The 24,030-nt window shown below is 39.3% G+C and overlaps 1 pseudogene; it reads right to left on the bottom strand.

Annotated features, from left to right (window-relative positions):
* LOC102480041 (serine/threonine-protein kinase Nek3 pseudogene) overlaps window positions 1-11,620 on the bottom strand; it is a 13,502-nt pseudogene extending 1,882 nt beyond the window's left edge.
* Window positions 11,621-24,030: the final 12,410 nt, after the last annotated feature.

The following is a 24,030-nucleotide window of genomic DNA, read 5'->3' as shown; positions in this document are numbered from 1 at the left end:
CCCCCCCCGCCACCTGTGATCTGCGTGCTTCCGCGGGTCGTCTCTCAGGTTGCCTCCAAGGAAGCTGTTTGGGTCTGTCGGGAGGCGCCGTTTTCCGGTAGCCCGAACTACAAAGAGCACTTTTTCAAGCTGCTGTTCCATGTCCTTCCTGAACAATGCCAGTAATATTGAAGGAAAGTGTCCTGCGTGGAGACAGGAGTTGGACATTTGCACCCTCACCCCCAGCAGCTTTTTCACCTCATCTTGTGCTGGTTTGGGGCAGCCCAAGGCAGGAAGCTATAGGGAGACCAATTCCAGAGAGTAAATTACTTTCTAGAACAAAGTTGCATAAAGAGGCTCATTTTCTGTTCCTGTTTTCTGAACACCCATCAGTTGTAACAACAAATGTGCCCCAGAACACTTTGTAATTGGGAGATAACAATGGTCAAGCTGGTAAATCAATGGTCACTTAAATACCCCAAAAATAATATCACTAAAAATAGAGAACAGAATCACTGGCTTGATCATGTGGGTTGAATCTGTATATGGCTTTTTAAAAAATCATGGATACAATACAAACAAAACTATTGGTATTTAAGGGGAGATAGGAACAGCTCAATCCATCAAGTGAATTTTCAAACCTCTTTGATGACCCTCTCTGCCCTGACCACCCTGGGTCCTCTAGAACTAGTGTCCCTTACCCTAAAAGAAAGTATAATCCCATAGGAAAAGACACACTAGAACACTCGGAACACTATGAGAGAATAGATCATGTTACCATTCCAAATGTTTAATATGACACATTTCTTAGGCATTCAAGGAAAGGAGAACTTGCTGAGAATGGACAGCAGGGCCCCACCTGACTGTGCAGCTACTCGTCAGTCACTGGTTGGACAAGTTGGCTTATTCCCATGCCTTCGTGCCTGTCTTGTGCATTGTCTGTGTCATTTCCCAACTAGTCACGCTCTGCTCTGTGCTCAGACGGTTCCTCTTTCTTGCTGGAGCCATCCCTGACACCACCAGCCACAGGTGCTCGAGCCCTCGCCATGCCTTCCTCCTGCACTTCAACTGTCTCTCTAGGCCTGTGAATCTACAAAAAAGCATTTGGACTTAGTTGGTACAGGAAGAAAAGAGCAACTGAAAATCTTTCACCTATGGTTTGTAATTGCAGGAACTGGTTTGCTTTGATTTGTGCGAACCCTTAACCATTAATGAATCCTTCTAAAAATTTTACTTAAAGAAGTGATCACAGCTGTTGGTAAGATCTTAGCTCTAACGATGTTCATTGCAGCAATGTTTATACAGTGAAAATTTGAAAATACTCTAAATGTCCAATAATAGAAAATGCAAGTAGTGTATATAATGCAGTCATCAAACAGTCTGATGAATGAATATTTATGATCATAGAAATACATTCTTCTTATATTAGTGAGGAAAAAACAGGAAACTACACAGTGAGCACAACATAATTCTATAATTTATATAAGTATTATATGTTTTATATAAATACACAGGTATATATAATTTTATATGCTATATAATTTAAATGTATGTGTGTATGTATATATACATGTTGGCTTATATACATAAAATCTATCTACCATTGGGCGAGGTGTATTCAAGTTTTTATTCTATTACTTTAAATATTATTTTGGCCATTCTTTGTTAAAACAATCTTAAAATGTTTATTATAACTTTTGCATCAAAACTAACATTCTCATTTTTATTACAAAAAATTTTAGGTCTACCAATCAATTTTTGAAATATAGAAAATAGCTAAGCACACACTACCAAACTTACACAGCTCTATTTAGGGGCAACTTTGCCTTATAATGCAGGGTATGAGAGAGGGACAAAAGTAGGTCAGAATACTGAAATGCTAGATGTGTTTACCCTTTGGTAATGAGAGGTTTATTTCTGACCCTCTTAAACTCAGTTTTTAAAGGCCCAGAGCATCTCTGAAAAACACCCTTTCACCCCACCTCTGCATCAGTAATAGTAACATATAATGCAATACAAAGAACCGTGATTTCTCCCTATTCAGGGAGCTGTTATCATCTGCTGAGATCCACCAGCTCTGGAGCCTGCGCTCAAGCCCACACCTTGCTCACCTCCTGATTTCCTTAAATCTTTCTGCTTCTAGCAACCACAGGGAATGGGGACACTTACAGGTAACAACTGACAATTTGAGCACAAAATACAGAGAAAAGCTGTGTAAAGCAAGTGGCCCAGATTATAGCTGTTGACTTCTAATATTATTTGATAGATGAGGCTGCTACAATTATCTACTGCTCACGGGTTCCATTACTGGAACAAGAAGCACACAAAATAAGGGCAATTTCCCAAACAATATATAGGACCACTTAACTTTGTCAAGAGGCATTTCTGCAAGTGAAGTCCTCCTTGTTAAAGACACGAGGATTATGCGCGAGCAAGTTGACACGGAGCGAGCATTTAGCTCCTGCCATATCAGCTGCCTTTTGTTATTTCTGCCATGCTCTAGTTAAGGCCAAATTGGATATTATTTTTAACTAAACGTTTGTTTTAAAACGCAGGCATGGACTCTACCATTCTCCTCTAAAAAAGGAAAAGAAAATAAAGCTGTAAGAAAAATTTGAAAAATCCCTAAATAAGTGAGGAATAAAAGGGAAATAAAGTTTTCATTCTAATTTTCACGAATCATCCTTGCGAGTAGCTACCCCAAAATTATCACTATGGTTTTCATTCTTAAAAAAAGAAAAAAAAAATGACTCTTTGGTTTAACCTTATGTTACTATTTAAAGACCAAAAAGAAGCTCTGTCTCTAGAGGAAGAAAAAAGCAATACATTTTTGAAAGACAGAAAATAAAATGCCTGAGCAGAGAAATGCATTATTGAATCCATGCTAACTATTCATTTTGCATTTTATTTTGGGTTGTGCCATTGGGTGGAATGAGTTTGGGAGATCTTAGAATTGCATTGGAAACTGCACTTGCTCCCCACCCCCACCTCCTTACCCATCTTGGAGAATGGGAAAAGAAAGGGAAAACCTTAAGGAAATTAGAAAATATTTAAACCACAAAACCACAGGACAACTGTACAGGTGCTATTGTGATAAACAAATGCCTGTCAATGACACTACAATTAGGGTGGATGGCCAACACACGCACCCAGAAACACTTAACCTTTTTCCCCTAGACAAAGTCCACAAGTGTGAACTCGTATCTTGCCTTATTTTCTAAATGCATACACCCCTTAATTTTTCTCTTTATTCTTGTTGCTTTAATAGTTTCTAAGCCAAAAAATGGGAAAATCTAAATGGCATGCAGCATATGGGACTCCTTTCCTGCTCTTTGCTTTTCTTTTTTATCCCTATTTTTCAACTGCTAAGCAGTTGGCCAGGCCTGACTGGTAGCAGGGCTGCATCTTGTCCTCCCCTTGACCAGATGCTTGGAATTCTTACAAGCATTTATCTGAGCAATGTCCAGGTCCCCTAAAATCTGGGTCAGTGTGTGTATCGGTACATGGAGCTGGTCAAAGGCATGTTCCACTTCAATAATATTCAGGGGAGATGTTTAAGTCTGTACAGTTTAATTATAACATTCAGGATTTTTTTATTATTCTTTCTCAGCTCCCAAAGTCTTTTAAGTCTCTCTTAAAAGGGCCTCCACACAAAAGGGAACTTCATCCTGGAGAGAAGGAAACTCAGACTTGGCCATAACACTTCCACTTGGGCCTTCATTAGATGTCTTTTTTTTTTTTTTTTTTTTTAAAAAATTCAAAAAGAAAGGGGACACGATTTAAAACTAAAATAGAACCAGGCACATTGTACAAAGGATTATTTCAAGTAATTCTCCTTGAAACTATAACAAAGGAATGTTTCCTGGGGATTAAATGGACTGTCAGGTAATCAGAAAAGTTCTTTTAGGTTTTTCCTCAGGAAGAAAAAGAGCACTTTGGATGAATTTTGTTCCTGGCATTTTGTGACACTTTACAGCTTATTCCCTGGTGTCACACCAATTTATTTTATTATTCATGAGCCCCATGAAGGAAGGAATGATCTCCGAGGTCTGCGGCTGGACCACACTAATAGATCCTTTCCCTGTCCTCCATCTACTGTTACTTTAATATGGATAAGATTGTTTTATTAATGAGAGCAAATGGGTTTCCTGCATGTCAGCCTCTCCTCGGGTCACTCTGGAACCCGATATACTTGATTAATTGATTTTCAACTTTTTGAGCACCCACACTATTTTTGACACTGTACTTAAAAAAAAAAAAAAAATCAGACATGAATGAACAAAAGCTGTTCCTCCAGGAAGTTACATTCTAATGAAACAAGACTGACCTCCATTACTAATTGATGATGCCACAGTCGATTATCAATTATTCATGTAAAGATTATCCATGACACACTTTGTAGAGCACCCATTGTGAATTTCTAAATCCCTGGCTTTCCAACTTCTCAGTCACATGGATTTAGGGGATGCACATGAAACACTATAGATTTGCTATAGATTTGGGTACTGAGCAAAGCATACTAACTGCCCCAGCCTTCAAGGGCTCAATCTTCAATCAGTAACAGGGCATGAGGTACTTCAAATAAGGTATCATGCAAGGCACTGAAGAAACAGAAATAAATTGTGGATAAGGTGTACCAGGTACCCACAGACACAACTGGCTACTTCTACTGGTGGAAAGAAGCAGGAAAGACTTCAATGGGAAGATGATGCTTGACTTGAGTATTGAAAATTGAGTGGGTGTTGAGATGTGAGCAGATCAAAAAGTGATTCTAAGCAGAGTATAAGCAAAGGCATAGATCTGAAATATCGTGGTACAGTATGAAATTTGCATGTCATTTAGTGTGACCATGGCTTGGCAGGTGGAAGGAGGGCAATGCAGTTACTAACAAAAGATGGAGCTAGAAAGAGCAGGTGGACTCACCAGGACTTCATTACTTTGGGATTTGACAAGAAGGCAAAGAGTCTAGCTCTTGGGATCCCCTTCTTTTCTCCCAGTGAATGGCTTACATGACAAAATAGTTGGTACCATGACTAAGAACTGGAATATTAGAGGAGAAACATTTTCAGGGGAAAGATAATGAGTTTGGTTTGGGCAATTTTTCTCACAATAGTTCTAAGAGCCACAAATAGAGTAGAATCCTTAATGTCAACACCTGGATCCCACAGTTGACTGTTACTGAGCTAATAGCCAACTAAACCCAGCAGATTACTCTCTCACAGAACTCCATGACATGAGACAGCTGCCCCATAATCTGTGTGGTTCCCTTAACCTAAATATGGAGGGTGTACCAATTCAGACTAGAAAATAATTTCAAGGGCCAGCAGGTAGCATGATGGTTAGAGATGCTGAACTCCCATGTGACTGACTGTGGTTCAAGTCTCAGATGGAAGCTGCTTTCTTACTCTCTCTCTTTCTCTCTCTCTCTCTTTCTCTGGTCAAATTTTAAAAATAATAATAATATTAAGTTAAATAAAAATATTTTTTTAAAAAAAGAAAGAAAACAATTCCAAATACCAAGAATTGGTTATTTATATTATCCAATCTCCTATTTTCATTTTTTAGTGAAGATACTTAGTCTTCTGCTTCTCTGTGGACATCTAGACATTACATAGACTATATTATGCAACAATTTCTCTCAAGTATAAAGAAAACAGCATCACAAGTAGCCTTAAAGTCAGCTCCTGGGGTCTGCACGTGGTGTGGTGGTTAAAGCGCTAGACTCCCACATGGTCAACAATGGTTCGAGACCAGACATGGCAGCTGGTTTTCTCTCTCTCTCTCTCTCTCTCTCTCTCTGTCTGGCACATGTACCCTATAGCAAATTTTAAAATAATAATAATAATAAATACAAATAAATACTTTTCGTTTAAATGGCAGCTCCCACTGCCTACAGAAGGAAATGGTGCCAAAATGTCTAACAGACATATTAGGAAGGTTATATATTCATTCTCTGATTCTTTTGTTTGTTTATTTAACAAATACATATTGAGGGCTTACTAAAGCCAGGCCAAGAAGTGCCTTTGTGGACAGAGTGCCTGTTGTGGAGTTTAAGTTCTAGTAAGTAAGCACACACCAGTTAGCATATGGTGCTATGCAGAAAGTAAAATTGGGTGGCATGACCAAGGGAGATGGCAGCTTTTCATAGGGTGATCAGGGAAGGCTCCACTGAGAAGGTGACACTAGACCAAGTGCTAGAAAATGAGATAATCCATACAGGCCAAGATCAGAGGTAAAAAAATAAAAATAAAAAAATAAATAAAAGCAGAAATAAGGACAACAGAGGAGACAACAGAGGAACTAAGACTGAACTAAACCTATTCATGAAGCAGGCCCACCCAAGGTGGCACAGCAGTAGGGGCACTGCTACATGATGCTAAAAGCCATGTGGGAAGGCTCTAGGATCACATCCCAGATATACCAATTATACTTCTCCATATTGGACAGCCCGCAGTTCTGGCTGGCTGCAAGGATGGGGGAGGATCATGGCATAAAGACTCTGCCAACGGTGTCCTTCTCACCCCTCCCTCAGGAAGAATATAAATCAACTTAAAAAAAAAAAAAAAAAAAAAGAAGAAAGAAAGAAAAGAAAAAGAAAGAGGCAGCAGGATAGGGGGATCTGTGTGGCAGCAACCATCTGGCCTGGAACACACCAGACTGAAAGACTGTCAACAAAGTGGTGTGTGAAGACCATGAGAGCCAGGAGGAGGGGGAGGACATAGACTCCAAGGAAGAGGAGGAGAAATAGACTATCTCCTCCTCCTCTTTCTCCCCTTCTTCTTCCTTGGAGACCATATCCTTCTCCAATGTTTTAATATTAACTCCTTTTCACTTTGAGTACTTTTACATAGCTCTGGTGAGCCAAGAGCAGTGCACACTCATGGCAGAGATACACGTCATGCTTTTGAAAGTAGTTCTGTGTGAGGAAGACACTTCCAATACTACCTTTGGACCTGCTGAGCTGAAAGACAGCATTAATTGCACACTGCTTTTTATCAATGGAATGGTTTGGCCAGAAGTGCTACAGGTGTGCTGTGAGAGTGACAAGGAGTACCATCACATTCTTCCTTACTAAGAGGCAGAGGACTATCCATATGGACCAGTAGAGGATGAAATCTAAGTTCTAAAGTTTTCAGTCTATCAGTTTCTTACCACAAATATTGTTTGTGAGGAATTGATGTCTGAAGGGGTAATCCAATATGACAACGTTATTTGTCACAAACATGGGGATTTGCTTTGTTGTGAGACAAAAGACTTTTCACATAACAACCAAAAAATATACATTTTCCTCACCCTCGCATGGGATGTTTTCAAAGACTGACCACATGATAGGGCACAAAACAAGCCTTTACAAATTCAAAGGTATAGAAATTATATCCAGTGTCTTCTATGACCACAATGGATTTAAAATTGAAATTAATTGCAGAAAGAACCCTCAAAAACACACAAACACATAGTAACAAAACAACCTACTCCTGAATTACTTCACACCACTGAAGAAATTAAGACTGAAGCAACAAAAAGCCAGAATCCATGCACATCTGAGGAGACCTAGCTCTACCGATTTAACCAGAAAGCCTCTGCCCCAAACCTCTTCTTCCAGCCAACACCCAATGAAAAGCCAGAATCCATGTGCATTTTTTTTTTCTGGAGAGATTTTTGCTATAAGGCGCATGCCCTTGCTAGACAAACAGAGAGAGACAGAGAGACAGAAAGCGAGAAATCACCCCCCGGGGGGATGACCATGCTGCAATCCCTTCTCCTCCATTCTCCTCTCGGTATGTTGTACATGCACACACACACGCCCAGAGTGAGTTTAAGCCACCGGGTCTGGGACTTGAACTATGGTCGGCTACATGGGAGTCCAGCAACATAGCCATTATACTAACTCCTGGTCCTAAATCCATGTGCATTTGAGGTGGGCCTAGCCCTGCCCCTTTAACTGGAAAGCCTCTACCTCAAACCTATTTTTTCGGCCCAACACCCAGCATAAAGCCATCTCACCTCTGGTGTACCTATTCCCTTGAAACAGTGAGACCTTTGTAATATCCAGTTCCATTGACAAAAGTGTAGGTTGCTTGGTGAGGATCAGGGAAATGGTATAGCAGAAATATTACGGGTCATCTTCTGCATACCTCTAACACTCAGAATTAACTTCAAGGAGATAGGAAGTAACATATAGTCCATCAAATGACCAGAAACCACTGCAAAGACACAATAAATATGGGAAATCAAGAAACCATCTCTCCCCCAAGGGGAAAGAACAGCCTTTCATCATCCACAGACAGTACAATGGAACTTGTGGAAATGTCAGATAATGAATTTGGAAAATTCATAGTGACAAAGCTAACAGAGAGGCAAGAGAAGAGAGACAAATGAACTCCAAAAGATGCAGGAAGAAAGAGACAATGAGTTCCAGGAGGTGAGGAAGTTTTTCTACAATCTGAAAGAAAATATACACCATAAAAAAATAATTAAATGGGACTGTTAGAGATGAGGGCTGTAATACAGCCTTCAATCAAAACCTCTCTGAAAAGTACTAAAAGCAGATTATATCATGCAGAAGATTGAATCTCAAATGTAGAAGATAGACCTAGAAAATTTCACCAGAAGACTGAGAAAAATAACCCAAAAAAATGAGAATAATATATGATTAATATTAGATACCATTAGACACCAAAACACCCAGATAATTGGCATCCCAGAAGGTGAAGAGACAAATCAGGGCATTGATAATCTATTCCATGTAATTCTGGAAGAAAACTTTCCAAATCTAGAGAGGCATTCAAATATTCAGACCCAAAAAATACGAAAGAACCCACATAGGATCGACCCAAGAAGATCTTCTCCAAGGCACTTCATAGCCAAATTGATCAAAACCACAGACGGAGATAAGACACTAAAATTGGCAAGAGAGAAACGTCAAGTTACTTTCAAAGGATATCTTGTCAGGGTAACATCAGAACTCTCATCAGAAACACTATGAGCAAGGAAAGAATGAGAAAATATATTCAAAGTGTTAAGTAAAAAACAATTTCAACCAAAAATATTATATCCGGCAAGATTATCCTTCACATAGGAAGAAAAAATAAAAATATTCTCAGATAAACAAAACCTGAAAGAATTTACCAACACCAGACCAGCTCTTCAAGAAGTTCTGAAGGGAGTGCTATACCAGGAAAACTAAATACAGACAAATAAGAGAACAAAAAATGACCAAGAAAAAGGCCAATTTAATGGTAGGGACAAGTTCAGAAATATTAATAATAATGTTGAATGTTAACAGAGAGGTCAGACCACAGTAACACTGCAAATTCAACAAAAGAGAGCTTACATGAGACTGAACTGATGAAATAGATTTCTATAACTTTTTTCTAAAACATTACTGATTTTCTTCTATGCTTTGTCTTCAAGATTTAAGGATTTTTGTTGTGTTGTAGGCATTTTTTTGAGTTGTTGGATTCAACAATTTGTTAAAAAAAGAATTTTTTTAATTGAAACATAAAGCTTTCTCCCTTCCTGACCCCTTTGCAATTGGAAGATATTTGTGAGCATTCTTATTTTGTGGCAGAATGGTTGTTTGCATAAGTTCAATAATACAACAGTATCTGTTGCCTTGCATCAGAAATTGAATTATTTTGGGGCTTTGTGCAAATAACAGACCAAATCGAGATTAACCTAATTTTTTTTTTCTTGCAAATAAGTTAGTTTACATCTCTCACATGGAGGTTTCCCAAAAACTTACAAATAGAGCTACCATAGGACCTAGCACTTCCACTCCTGGATATCTACCCAAAGGGTAGGAAAACATTCAGTCAGAAAAACACTTGTGGCATTATTCACACTTGCTAAAACATGGAATCAACCTTAATGTACTTAACGTCTAAGAACTGATAAGATTGAAAAAATTGGCACATATATACAATGAAATACTACTCAGCCATAAAAAATGGAACTTTGACATTTGATATAAAGTGAACAAATATGAAAGATTTAATGCTAAGCAGAGTAAGCTGAACTAGAAAAGAGAGGCATTGTATATCCCCACTCAATATACACCAAGTGTCCACAGTCTATGGCAGAAACTAAAGGATTGGAAGGTATTATAACAGGGAGGGCAACTGTAGATACTAGAGAGGATAGGATGAGGGTGAGTAATGGGGAATGGGAGAAATGGATTCAGGGAACAGACATTTAACAGACACAAAAATGAAAAGTTATCTGTTGATGATTATGTGGTAATATCTTTGACTTGACTAATATGCACCGTATCCATGCTGAAAAGAACAATTTGGTATGCTGTAAAGATATACAGTGATTAAATGTAATTTTTTAAAAAGAAAGGAAGAAAAGAAATAGACAAAAACAACTGGTATGCTTGGAGTGGGGTCAGTAAAGGGGAGGATAAGCTAAGTGAAAGGGAATAAAAGTCCATGCAGATCATGGAAAGACATGAGCATAGGGTAGAGTTTCAGAGTTCAGCTCTTTTTAGGAGATCTTGGCATGTAATTTGATCTCCCAGAAACTTATTTATCAAAATTGTAATAGTGAGGGACCAGTAGATGACATAACGGTTAAGTCGCTGAACTCCCACACAGTCAACTGCGGTTTGCATTTAGACCCAGTGGCTTAAAACTCACACTGGGTGCATGTGCATGTTTGCCCAAGAGCCTGAGAGAAGAATGGAAAAGACAGTAATGTGGTATGGTCATCCCCCCTGGGGGATGATTTCTCACTTTCTGCCTCTCACTTTCTCTGTTTCTCTCTGTCTCTCCATGAGCACACATGCCCTATAGCAAAAATCTCTGTCTCTTAAAAAAAAAAAAATTGTAGTAGTAATGTCTTTATCACTAGAGAAGAGTAAATGAGATAAACTATGCAAAGTGCCTGGCACATCAGAAGTGCCTAATAAATGTAGATTCCTACCCCACATTCTATTTTTTTTTTTAAATAACAATCAAGAAAGTCAATGTGGGTCATGCATGTTTTAAAAAGAAATGAGCCCTTTCCTGGTCTAAATGCATGAGGTCTTTTAAGCGGCAACTCTTGATTCTTGGAGTTGGCCTTTAGTATACCATATTTTCAGGAATTCCAGGGTTCCAGAGGTCAACTTTGCTGAGATAAATTGGGTCACATGATGGTGAAAAAATGTCCCCCAGTGATCCAGGAGACCTTCAAATTAATTTCCTATGTAACCCTGGCATTTGTAAGCTGAGGTCTTGTAAGTTAAAAATAAAACAGTGGTTAACTGTGAAAGATAAATGCTTTCTAAAATCAACAATTACCTTGAGGTCCTTAGAGGAAAGTACTTTAAAATGCAAGTCATTCTGCTTGATCATCACCTAGCCCCTGCCTCCTGGGATTTGAGGGGCAGGGGGCAGCTCAGAATATGAAATATCTCTGACTTTATGACTTCCCTTGCTGAGCTAGGGCTTGATGGAAGACCAGTCGTTTTTGAAATCTTCTTTAAGAACCTCTTTCCTCCCTGACCACCTCCCATGGATACCTCCTTCTTTTCAAACTCTCCAGAAGCTCCAGAGAGGTCTGGTCCCGCCCCACAGTCATCACTGTGTTCACTTTTAGCTTCTCTCAGAAATGGGGGCGTCTCCTCTACGCCAAGACTTGTACTCTGAAACCCCATCTCTTCACCACACACAAGGAACTCACTCCTGAGGCCCAGACACAGCATTATCATCCTTGGGTTCTCTTGCTGTTTGCCTGCAGGCTGGCACCCCTGCTGAAAGCGAGAGTAAAGGAAACAGTCTCAATGAGCTCACTCGGTATGGTAATGCACAGCTCCACTGCGGGCTCTTGCTGATTTCCTTTAAACATTCGCTAAAACGAAAAAGAAAGACAATCTCCAAGGGGACTTGCAATGGTTCCTGGAAGTGAGGAATTAAAGTACCAGCTGATTTTATTTTGCATAACCTTTGTCTTCACTCTTATGATTGCTCAAGTTGGGTCTTGCTCTAATCTCTGACTCCGTAAAGACTATAGTGGAATTTAGGCATACAAAGCTCATTGTTCTCCACACAATCTCATCAAAATGTGCATGTAGTGGGTTAAATGGCACCCCTATGAGCAAAAGTATGTCCACATCCTAATCTCCAGAATTTGCAAATAGGACCTTTGCAGATATAATTAAGGGTCTGGAGATGATATCCTTCTGCTAACCTGGGTGGCCCTTAAATCCACCCAGGATGGGTGTTCTCATGAGATGAAGGCAGGGGAGCTCCCACAGAGACAGAAGAAGAGGAATATGACCTTGGAGACAAAGACAGGCTTGATAAAGCCACAGCCACATAAGGGTAGACCCCTGGAAGCTGGAAGAGGAGAAGGAGAGACGCTCCCCTAGAGCCACCAGGGCAGCACAGCGCTGCCAAATCCTAGATTTCAGGTTTCTAGCCTCCAGAACTGGGAAAGAATGAATTCTGTTCTCCTAAGCCTCCCAGTTGTGGTGATTTGTTACAACAGCCACAGAAAACTAATACTGTACATTGAGAGGGAGCTTCTAAGACAGCCCTGCTTTCCTGTGGATGAGGCAGTTTATATAATAGCTGTTCCAGTTGTGGATATTGACATTCAGTTCTCACAATCACAGACCCTAGTATCCAAACGTGACCCCCATGCTCCGGCGAGAATCAGTGGTGCAGAAACCCCAAGAAGGCAGTCACTATAACATCTATTTGCTTTAAAATGTAGTCTTCAGGAGACTGAGGAATCAAGCATTAAGGAGACCGGGGGATTAACTCATTAAGTGCTAAAGTATTTTATTTTAACTTAATTCAGAAAGATCTTTCTAAAATGAGCCTTCAATTTTCCTGCCAAAGAGAGATTACATAAAATATCATTGAACTTTGCTTAATAAAATAAAAATTGAATACATTACAAATAAATATCAATTATGATCTGCTATGGAGGTGGCTACACAGGTACAGATTTTTAAATGGGAAATTACTCCCTCCCCTCTCCCATCACCTCACCACCCCAGGCTTCTGAACGCTATTAATTGACACTGATACCTTGGAAGGTTATTGAACTACAGCACCGCTGTCTCTCGTCCTCTCACTCTCTCTCTCCTCCCCTGCTCTGTTTTACATACACGCATTCCCTTCATTCTTTCTATGATCAATTACTGGAATTACCAGAAAACCACTGAGTAAGCAGGGAGTATCATGTGATACAATGCATTCTATTAGTGAAGTCTCAACTGTCAAGTAGTTAGAGAAAAAGCTAGCTTTGGGTATCAAAGAACAGGATTAAAGGGGAGAAGAACAACCCTCAAGTAAGACAAAAGTGTGCAGCAGGTAAGACTGCTGTCGTTCAAGCATCAGACGGGCAGGAGCTCAACCATCCCTTCTGCTGTGCCCGGGATAAGGATCCGCTATCACAGGAAGGCAGAGAGGAGACCAAGTCTGGACCCCCAGACCCCCATTTGTGGATAATGACAGGGGCAGAACACTGTCTGAGGATGAGTAAAGAGGAGAAAATACCAACAGACAGAACAAAGGAGGAGGATCCACGCCGAGGCACTCAGCAAAAGAGTAATACATTGAAGTGATCTGCTCCAGGATCCTGAACATTTCTAGGAAAATATTCTTGTGCTAATAGAGTACAACTAAAACAGGCTACTGCATTCAATAAATAATAATACCAGTAAGAGGACTCTTAATGCTTAGACTATAATAAAATAAATGGCGCCAAAGCTAGCAAAAGCAAGAGGAACAAAGAGTCCTATACACCTCGTAAAAGGGAAGAGATAAGAAAAAAGAAGAGACAGGTCAGATAATGTTTCCAAAAAGCATGAAGGAAAACAGCAAACACTAGGAGGATTGTAGACAGAACTCAATTATTTCCCCACATTCGCTGTGTGCCCATTGTGAGTTTAGGCAGTATACTATGCTAAGCTTGAATGAAAATGACATAAACTCTTCAAAACTTGGAAAGAAAGAAAATATAGTTTATATACAAAATATAAAAATGAAAGAACACAGCCCGAAACCATGAAATAACAGAAAACCTAATACAGTGCATACAACAATAAAGTTAAGGGCACTAAATTCCCTAATAAGATAGGACCGGGCAAGTTAAGGAAAATTAAGAGAAGAAAGAGGAGAGAGGGAAAATGAGAGGAAAGAAGGGAGGAAAAGGAAGGGGGAATGGAGAGGAAAGAGAGAAGGAGAAATGAAAGCAACATAAAACAAAGAATTTCCAAAGAAGTTGAAAAAAAATCAATTTTCCAGAATCTATCTTAATTTAGTTATTATGCATGTATTCAACAAGAAAGATCCAATAATGGTCATTGCACTTTCTTTATAATAGAGAAAAATTGGATGACACCAATCTAAATAATTAGTTAATTAAATAAAAATCTTGCATATCCACAGAACGAGATACTATGTAGTTATTAAAATATGTTTTACAGGTATAATTGATAACTTGAGAAGATGCTCATGATGTATTTTAAAGGGAATTCAAAGCAAGTTCTCCATCTACCTGTATTATATGATCTGATTTTCTTTTTCTACAAATAGCCTATTCCATAAACACCAATATACACAATTACAGCAAATTACTATATATGCGTTAGCCAATATCTCACTCCTTGTTGTATTTTCTCTTTCCTGTTTTGCTTGCTTCACAGGAAGCTGTCAGCAGATCATTTTAAGTTGGTTATATCCAAAGACTTTTGAACCAAATACTGCCTTTACTCATTTATTAGAGAAAATATGCATAGTGTGGTAAGGTGAGAGGAGTACTTTTTTCCTCCTTACCCCTGCTCTCCTCTTGCAAACCAACTGCTCAAGAGAAAAGTCTGGAAGTCAGCCTGGCCCCTGCCTCCCCCTGCTGCCGTATCTCCAAGTCCTATGCTTTCTTCCTCCAAGATGTCTGTGTCTGTTTTTGTCATCACCACTGCCACCAACCTTGTCCACCTCTAACACCTCCATCACCTGCCTAAGGCCATGAATGAACCCAGGTGCCCTGACCCTCACCTCCCAGCCTGAGACCTCCAGAACCAGAATGCTTTTGGAAAGGAAATACGGCCCTGTCCCTCTCTTGCTCAGACCCACCCAGTGGCTTCCGTAGTATTGGACAAATGCCACAACCCCTTCAGGCCTGCACTCTCCTTACCCTCCCCTCTTCTCCTTCCCCTGAGCCATTTTCCCATCACTTTCTGTTCACCGGTGCCCTGGTCACTCTCCTCCATGGCCCCAGTACTCAGCTCGCAGCACTCCAGACCCACTGCTCCTCTCTGTACAGAATCTCAGTGAGTGTTATTCCACCCAAAGGCTCTCTGACTCTACAGTCTAACTGGGTTCTCCCCTAGTGATCTGTCTAAAATTGCCTCATGTTTTTCTCCACAGTATTTAGCATGCTTTTTCCTATTGAGTGATTTGTTTATTTGGGGATATTTTATTTCCCCCTATAGACTCTAAGTTTTCTGCAGACAAGTCCTCATCTTTTCTCTTATCAATGTATACCTGGCACTTAGCACACTGCCTAACAGAAAAGAATAGTAGTGATCAAATTTACACATGTCCTGGATTTTAAATACTTCACACATACTGACCCCATTGTGTAAGAGCTGTTATTATACTCATCTTCTAGGTGAAGAAACCTACTCACAGAGAATTAAATAATTTGCTCAAAGTCTTACTGATAATATATTGTGATGCTGGGATTCACAGCTGGACAGTCTGACCTCAAACACCATGCCCTTTATCATCACACCTCACTGCTCTTTAGAACATGCCCAGTATGCATGTGACCAGGTTCTACCCCCTAAGGGCCCATCGTTTTGCCAGTCTTCTCTCCATGCACATATGTAGATACAGATAGAGTGCAATTGTTTGTTTGTTTTTTTTTCATTAGGATCACATTGCATGTTCAATTTGGGCTTTCATTATTTTTAATTAATATTACATAAGTATTAGAGTTGTAATAGTGGCATATTCCATGGTACAAATCTGTATGAATTTATTTTTTAACCATATCTCTTTTTTGAGCAGAGATTTTTTTTCAGCTTATTTGCTATTTCAAATGGCTCTGTAATGACATTCTTGAACAAATACATTGTGCAAAGACTTACAATAAATTCCATGAAGTAGCTCAAAATACATGAATTTCCCCCACTCAGTATGTACTGAATGTCTGCACTCTATGGCAGAAATGAAAAGATCCAAAGATATGATAGTAGAGGGGATAAGTGTAGATACCACAGACTGTAAGGGAGGGTAGTGGATGGTAGAGGGTGAGCATGAGGTACAAAGGGGAGAAATGTTTAACAGACAAAAAAAATGAAGAGTTCTCTGTTAAAAATATATACATATAGTATACAGGGGAAAAAATAAAGAAAGAATTGAGGGAGGGAACGGGGAGAGAGGGAGGAAGGAAAAAAGAAAGAAAAAGCAAGCAAGAAAAGCTGTAATTGGCCTCTAAATTCCTGACACCATAATAAGCGAAATTATATACCCCCATATTATATATATATATATATATATATATGGATTTCTAGTATTTTGAGGTACGTTGACAAACTTCCTTTCCCAAAGGATGTTAGAAGGGATCCACTTCCTCACAGTCATGCCAAATGTGGTTGGATATTCATCTAAAACAGCACTAAGGGCACGAGTGTTCCCTAAAATACCTGTGGGTAGAAAGTGGGTATAGCATATTTGGGGTGGCCTCAAATTTAGGTCCTTACTTGGATGATATTAAAATTAATTTACATTCCTTGATTAACTGGTTAAAGGAAATGACAACATAAGAGTTTACAGGTATTAAAGAACTGTCTACCCCAATACTCAAATAGTGTTTATGCTACCAATAATTATAACCACTGCCTTTCAGAGAAGTTTATCAATTTATATTTAAACTAAAATTCAGCTTTAAAATTATAGTCCAAAATCGTATCTGTTATTCCTTGCTTTTCTATGTAAACATCTATGCAAAATATACACTTTTGCCACCTGCTCTAGTCCTGTATGATTTCTAAAATTAAGCAGTATAAAAAAGGAATTTCCAAAATAGAGACCCAAACAGAAAAACAAGCTCTGTATGTAGGCTAGATCACAACAATAACACTAGCAGGAAGGTGTGATTAGCCCACATCTAGAGAGTCTGCTTGCTTGTTTTCCCCCCTTATTTCCACACTTCTGCAAACGACATGTGGAATATTCCTTGATTACAGCCACGAAGCTGCATCTTTCCGCCACAGAACAGTCCCAGTGGACCTCAGCTGACATGACAGCTCATCTCACCACTGGCTTATGATAACAGAGCAGGTTTTAAGAAACATCCTAAATCCAGTATATTCCCCGGCATGGACACTAAACTCACAAACAGAGCACATTGAAGCATATTCAATTATTGAGAAGGAAAGAATTATCCAAGAAAACTTAAAAACTTGACTGCTTAAAGTGAGCATGTAACAAACAACAAAAATAGGGACCCATGAAAAACGGCAGGTCTATTATTCATTTTAAAAGTTACCTGTTTATTGGGTTGTTGAAAAACTCATGACACATTTTTGTATAGGAAAGCAGAAAAACAACGCAGAAGTTAGTTGCACACATGAAAATGAACAGTTCAGGATCCACTACAAATATCCCTTTGTATGATGAAGACATGAATTATGTATAATCCACATGGACTCATCTATACATAGTATTGGATTATTGGAAAAGTTGCAATGCATTTTTGCATAGAAAAACATAGAAAACACATCATGACTTTTCCAATGACCCAATATGTAGAATTTATAATAAACAGAACCTCGATGTTTAGACAGTTCATGGATTTTTAGAGTAGAAAAATTTTATTGTAAAGATGTACCCAGAGAAGCTCTCTAACACCTCTGGAATCACACCATTTCTTAGGCAATTGCTTAATCCAAATGGCATGGGTTGTGCGTGGGTTCAATGGAAGGTGCAGGTCAAAATTATCCAGGCAATTTTATTTATTTCTTCCATTAGAGAAAGAGATAGAAAGAGAGATAAAGACAGCGACACAGCCTTCCCAATAAGACTCTCAGCTGCTCCACATCACAGGCACACCCGTGTGTCCAGCATGCTCAGAGAGGTCCTGGAATGTGAGCCCAGGGCCCTTCCCAGAGGGTCTAGTTGCATTACCACTGCCCCCAAGACCTTCTCCATTGATGTGCATTATGTTTAAAAACTGTTGGGTTAAACATTATTTTTAAAAATCTGAGTATTCTCTCTCAAAAGTCTATATATGAAACAACTGCTAGTAAAAATATAGAAAACCCTAGAAATGGAAGCCCAGAGGTAGTTCATTAGATGCTAAAATGCTTTGAGTCACAGCAGAAGTAAGTCATCCTGTGTCTGTAACTTTGTCATGCAGGTAAAACTATCTCAGAAAAAGGGGAGGGGATGGGAGGGAGAGAAAGAAAAAGTCATGATCTTGATGAGATCATATTTTAGGGCCTCCATTTCTGACCATGTAATAAAAAGGAGACAGAACACCAGGCCCTGGGGAAAATCTTATTAGAGAAGAAAAACCTTCAGAGAGGAGCACATGTCCCTTAACTGTGTGAAGGTGGAAGCAGGGCTGTGACTGTGGTTCCAATAAAACCTGGCTAGAGAGCCTCGAGGCCCTCCAGGCTGAACCTGCGGAATCACTAACTCAAGAAAAGTTGACACAGTAATTGCTTTCCAATGCTTGGAACTGCGGGTGGATCAAAGTCTAAAGCTAGAGTTTGACTAAGGCAAGCAGTAACCGATAGTAGGTGGTCACACTTTTAGTCTATATAAAAACTCATGGGATGGGGAGGGGGAGGCCAGGAGGTGGCACAGTGGTAAAACATGACATTCTATGAGGCAATCCCACATGGAAGAGTTTTAGGTTTGAGTCCAAAGACCTGCCTGACCATGCCAGACACAAATGTTCACATGAGCCGAGGCTGGCTAGGGTTGGACATGGATTTTTAGTGTCAAAACTCTACTGGGGATGCTGTCTCTCTGCTTCTCGCTCTCTCATTTGTGGAATAAACGAATAAACTTTTTTTAAAAAGCTACGGGACCAGCAGTTGGCGTAATGGCTATGTTGCTGGACTCCCACGTAGTCGACCGCGGTTCGAGTCCCGGACACGGTGGCTTAAACTCACACCAGGCGCGTGTGCGTGCATGCCCAAGATCCCAAGAGGAGAATGGAGGAGAAGGGATTGCGGCATGGCCATCCCCCCTGGGGGGTGATTTCCTGCTTTCTGTCTCTCTGTCTCTCTCTGTCTGTCTGGTGAGCGCACGCGCCCTATAGCAAAAACCTCTCCAAAAAAAAAAAAAAAGCTATGGAGGTCCAGCCCCATATCACAGTGGTTAAAGGAACTGCATTCTACATGGCCTATTGTGGTTCAAATCCTGGCCTTTGGTTAGTATAATACTCCAGTGCATGTGCTAGCATGCCCCAAATCCTGACAGGGTGGAGATATGCAAGGAAAAGGGTTGCAGTATGACCATAACCAGTTGAGGGGTATTTCTCTGTCTCTCTCTGGTAAGGCATGAGAGCCCTCTACCAATAAAAAATAAATTTTAAAAAATTGTTATGGAGCAACAAGTGGACTTTCAGATTATATCCTTTAGTGATTTGCTTTAGTTTCCAGAATACTTTCTTCAGAGGAAATATTATGCAGAAGATATTAATGTCAGCAAACGTTAGTGGTCTCTGAAAAGCATAGTTGAAAAAAACCACTAATATGGGCCAGCACTTTTGTTTTTTTCAAATGAACAGATGAGCCAGAGAAAGAGATATGTTTAAAGACATGCCAGGGCCACAGAGGAAGAAAGAGAATTGAAAGTCAGTGCCATAAGTCCTAGCTTAGTGTTTTTCCTTATACAACAATTCTGCTTAAAAGATATGTCTTCATATTTTGCATCAGCTACTTTTTTTTATTCTTGATATAGAAATGAATCTGATCCCTAAATGTGCAATGTTTTAATTATTTTTAAATAGAAGTTTATTTTGAAAAAATATTTTGGAAAGTCATGACTAACTTTTGAGTCATAAATATTCCTGCAACAACTTACCTCAGTACTTCATGGAAAGATTCATTCATGGCGGGCACTGAGGAGAAACTGAGGACCTTGGTGGGGCTGACCTTGCAAATCTAATGCATTTCAATGTTCCAAATTGTCAAACTTAGTTACTACAATATTCATCGCCTAACTGAAGAAATAGACTACTTTAGATTCATTAATGGCATGCACAGTGGTGAGGAGAAACTGAGGACCTTGGTGGGGCTGACCTTGCAAATCTAATGCATTTCAATGTTCCAAATTGTCAAACTTAGTTACTACAATATTCATCGCCTAACTGAAGAAATAGACTACTTTTTTTCTAAAAATAGACAGCAAAGACAATATCTTCAACATACTGAGGGGAAAGTAACTGGCAACCAGGAGATAGTCGTCTGCTATGGTTTGAAAGTGTCCCCTCCGAAGTACAGATGTTGTCAATGTGATAGGACTACAAGGTAGAGCTCACAAGGTTATCAGGCCGTGGGTCTTCTACCTCCTCAACGGGATTAAAGCCCTCAGAAAGAAGGCTCCATGCAGAAGTGGATGCTCTTGCCCTTTTGCCTATCACTATGTGAGGACACAGTGTCCCACCCCTCCTGAGAAGTAACCCTCACCAGGCAAGTGGAACTGATAATGCCATGTTGAATTTCTCAGCCTCTAGAACTGTGAGAAATACATTTATGCTCTTTGCAAATTACCTAGTTCGTAGTATTCTGTTACAGCACCTTGAGGAAATCAAAGACCTTATACAAATTATCATTTAAGAGTAAGACAACATAAAGATATTTTGAAGTCTATGAAGATTAGGGATGCCCACCCAGCCTGCTGTGGTGCAGGAAAGGCTGCTCCGGCCTGTCCAGTGCACTTCTGCACCTCAAAGCAGTCTACCACTTTACATACCTCTTACCTCGCTCAATTTCCAGCCACATTGGGAGCAGAAAGGTTTGGGTAAACAGGAATCAAACACTTAGGAGACCCTGAAGGAATATTTTCTCCACAATACCTCTAGCAGTAAAAGAAGAGAAACTGCCCTCTGAAAACCTGAACCCAAAACTCCTACTATGGATTCCACACTCTCATTCACAGCAGAGGTGGGCAACTGTCACAGAGCTGATACACGCCATAGGAAAGGGCAAAGCACACAGCTACAGAAACATGCTCCATAGAAGTAGGAAGAATTGAGAATATAACCAGATGATAAAAATATTCAAAAGGAGTTTCAAGAAATAGAAGAAAAACAGGAAATACCTCCCCCTCAAGGGAACATAATAACTCCTAACCATAATGGCAAAAACACAGAAGATCACAGAAATGTCAGAAAAATAATTCAGAATAGTCATTGTATCCAAACTCAGTGAGATACAAGATAAAACAGACAACAAACTCCTGGAAATGAGAAAATCCTTCCATGATTTAAGGAGGATTTTCATGAAGAAATAGACACACTGAAAAAGAACCAAGCAGGCAAGATTTAACATGAAACATTATAGAAGATGCTTATTACATTTGTTTCTATGGAAAACCAAAAGGCCTAGGATAGGAAAAAGAGTTTTGAGGGGTAAGAAAGTTGGGATGCTTTATACTTAAGAGACAGGAATATTTCCATGGGGATGGACAAATTATCACATGGAAAGAAATAAAGAACCTAGATATAGAAACATGCTTATATGGAAACTGGGCATGTGGTAGGGCTAGCAGATCAAATCAATGAGCCAAAAATGAACTAATCATTGGATGATAGGGGGATTACTAATTATAACTGGGAGAATAACAAGTCAACCCCCACCTCACACCATACACTAAGTTCAATCCAAGGTCATTACAGACCTAAATGTGAAGTCCTAAGAGCTTTAGGAGAAAATAAAGGAATAGGTGTGTGTGGTCTTTGAGTACAGAAGAATCTTAGACAAGACAAAAAGCATGAAACCAAAAAGAAAAGACTGATAAATCTGATTATCTTAAAATAAAACACATCTGTTCACCAACAACAAATGATAAAATTAAAAGGCAAGGTACAGTCTGAGAGAAAATATATAGATATAATTGACACAAGAATAGAAACCAAAAAATATTTTTTTAAAAAAACCTCATAGAAATAAACTAAGAAAAAGAAGAAAGAAGACAACCTAAGGAGGTACGAGGAATGGTGAATAAAGGATATGCATTGGTAATTTATAGAAGAAAAAACAAAAAAAAAAGCCAATTAAACAGGAATCAAACACTTAGGAGACCCTGAAGGAATATTTTCTCCACAATACCTCTAGCAGTAAAAGAAGAGAAACTGCCCTCTGAAAACCTGAACCCAAAACTCCTACTATGGATTCCACACTCTCATTCACAGCAGAGGTGGGCAACTGTCACAGAGCTGATACACGCCATAGGAAAGGGCAAAGCACACAGCTACAGAAACATGCTCCATAGAAGTAGGAAGAATTGAGAATATAACCAGATGATAAAAATATTCAAAAGGAGTTTCAAGAAATAGAAGAAAAACAGGAAATACCTCCCCCTCAAGGGAACATAATAACTCCTAACCATAATGGCAAAAACACAGAAGATCACAGAAATGTCAGAAAAATAATTCAGAATAGTCATTGTATCCAAACTCAGTGAGATACAAGATAAAACAGACAACAAACTCCTGGAAATGAGAAAATCCTTCCATGATTTAAGGAGGATTTTCATGAAGAAATAGACACACTGAAAAAGAACCAAGCAGGCAAGATTTAACATGAAACATTATAGAAGATGCTTATTACATTTGTTTCTATGGAAAACCAAAAGGCCTAGGATAGGAAAAAGAGTTTTGAGGGGTAAGAAAGTTGGGATGCTTTATACTTAAGAGACAGGAATATTTCCATGGGGATGGACAAATTATCACATGGAAAGAAATAAAGAACCTAGATATAGAAACATGCTTGTATGGAAACTGGGCATGTGGTAGGGCTAGCAGATCAAATCAATGAGCCAAAAATGAACTAATCATTGGATGATAGGGGGATTACTAATTATAACTGGGAGAATAACAAGTCAACCCCCACCTCACACCATACACTAAGTTCAATCCAAGGTCATTACAGACCTAAATGTGAAGTCCTAAGAGCTTTAGGAGAAAATAAAGGAATAGGTGTGTGTGGTCTTTGAGTACAGAAGAATCTTAGACAAGACAAAAAGCATGAAACCAAAAAGAAAAGACTGATAAATCTGATTATCTTAAAATAAAACACATCTGTTCACCAACAACAAATGATAAAATTAAAAGGCAAGGTACAGTCTGAGAGAAAATATATAGATATAATTGACACAAGAATAGAAACCAAAAAATATTTTTTTAAAAAAACCTCATAGAAATAAACTAAGAAAAAGAAGAAAGAAGACAACCTAAGGAGGTACGAGGAATGGTGAATAAAGGATATGCATTGGTAATTTATAGAAGAAAAAACAAAAAAAAAAGCCAATAAATAGGAGTAATTATGTCAAATTCACTAGTAATCACAGAGAGAGAAATGAAAATAACAGTAATATACCAATTTATACACATAAGATAAAAAATATGTTATACTCTTTTTGGGGGATTATGCCGGGGTCCAGCCTCGGCGTGGGTGGGTTATCTCAATGAAGGCGGCGAAGGTGAACAGAAGACAGAGGCCTCGATGCTTTCTCATGCACGTCCTATGCCGGACACCCCTCAGAGGTCGCCCTCTGAGGAGTGACCACTGCTAGGAATCATCGTGCCTTTTTATTGAGAATGTATTACATACAGGTAAATGGGAGAGGGGCTAGTGTTTCAATTAACAGCTTATAAAGTTTTTATCAATAAAGAACATAGATTCTATTCAGGGCCGGATTAAGGGTGGGTCTAGTGCAATTCCTATTCAGGGGTGGATTAAAGATGGGTCTAGTGCAGTTCCTATTCAGGGGTGGATTAAAGGTGGGTCTAGTGCAGTTCCTCAATTGTAGGTGGGTCTCCATGGAACGCAGTTTCGGGAAAGCGGTTCCAGAAAGCAGAGGTGATCAT

This window comes from Tupaia chinensis, unplaced genomic scaffold, assembly GCF_000334495.1.
Source record: "Tupaia chinensis unplaced genomic scaffold, TupChi_1.0 Scaffold000014_1, whole genome shotgun sequence".
Lineage (NCBI taxonomy): Eukaryota > Metazoa > Chordata > Mammalia > Scandentia > Tupaiidae > Tupaia > Tupaia belangeri.
The sequence above is the reverse complement of the archived record's forward strand: the minus strand, read 5'-3'. Positions and strand labels throughout refer to the sequence as shown.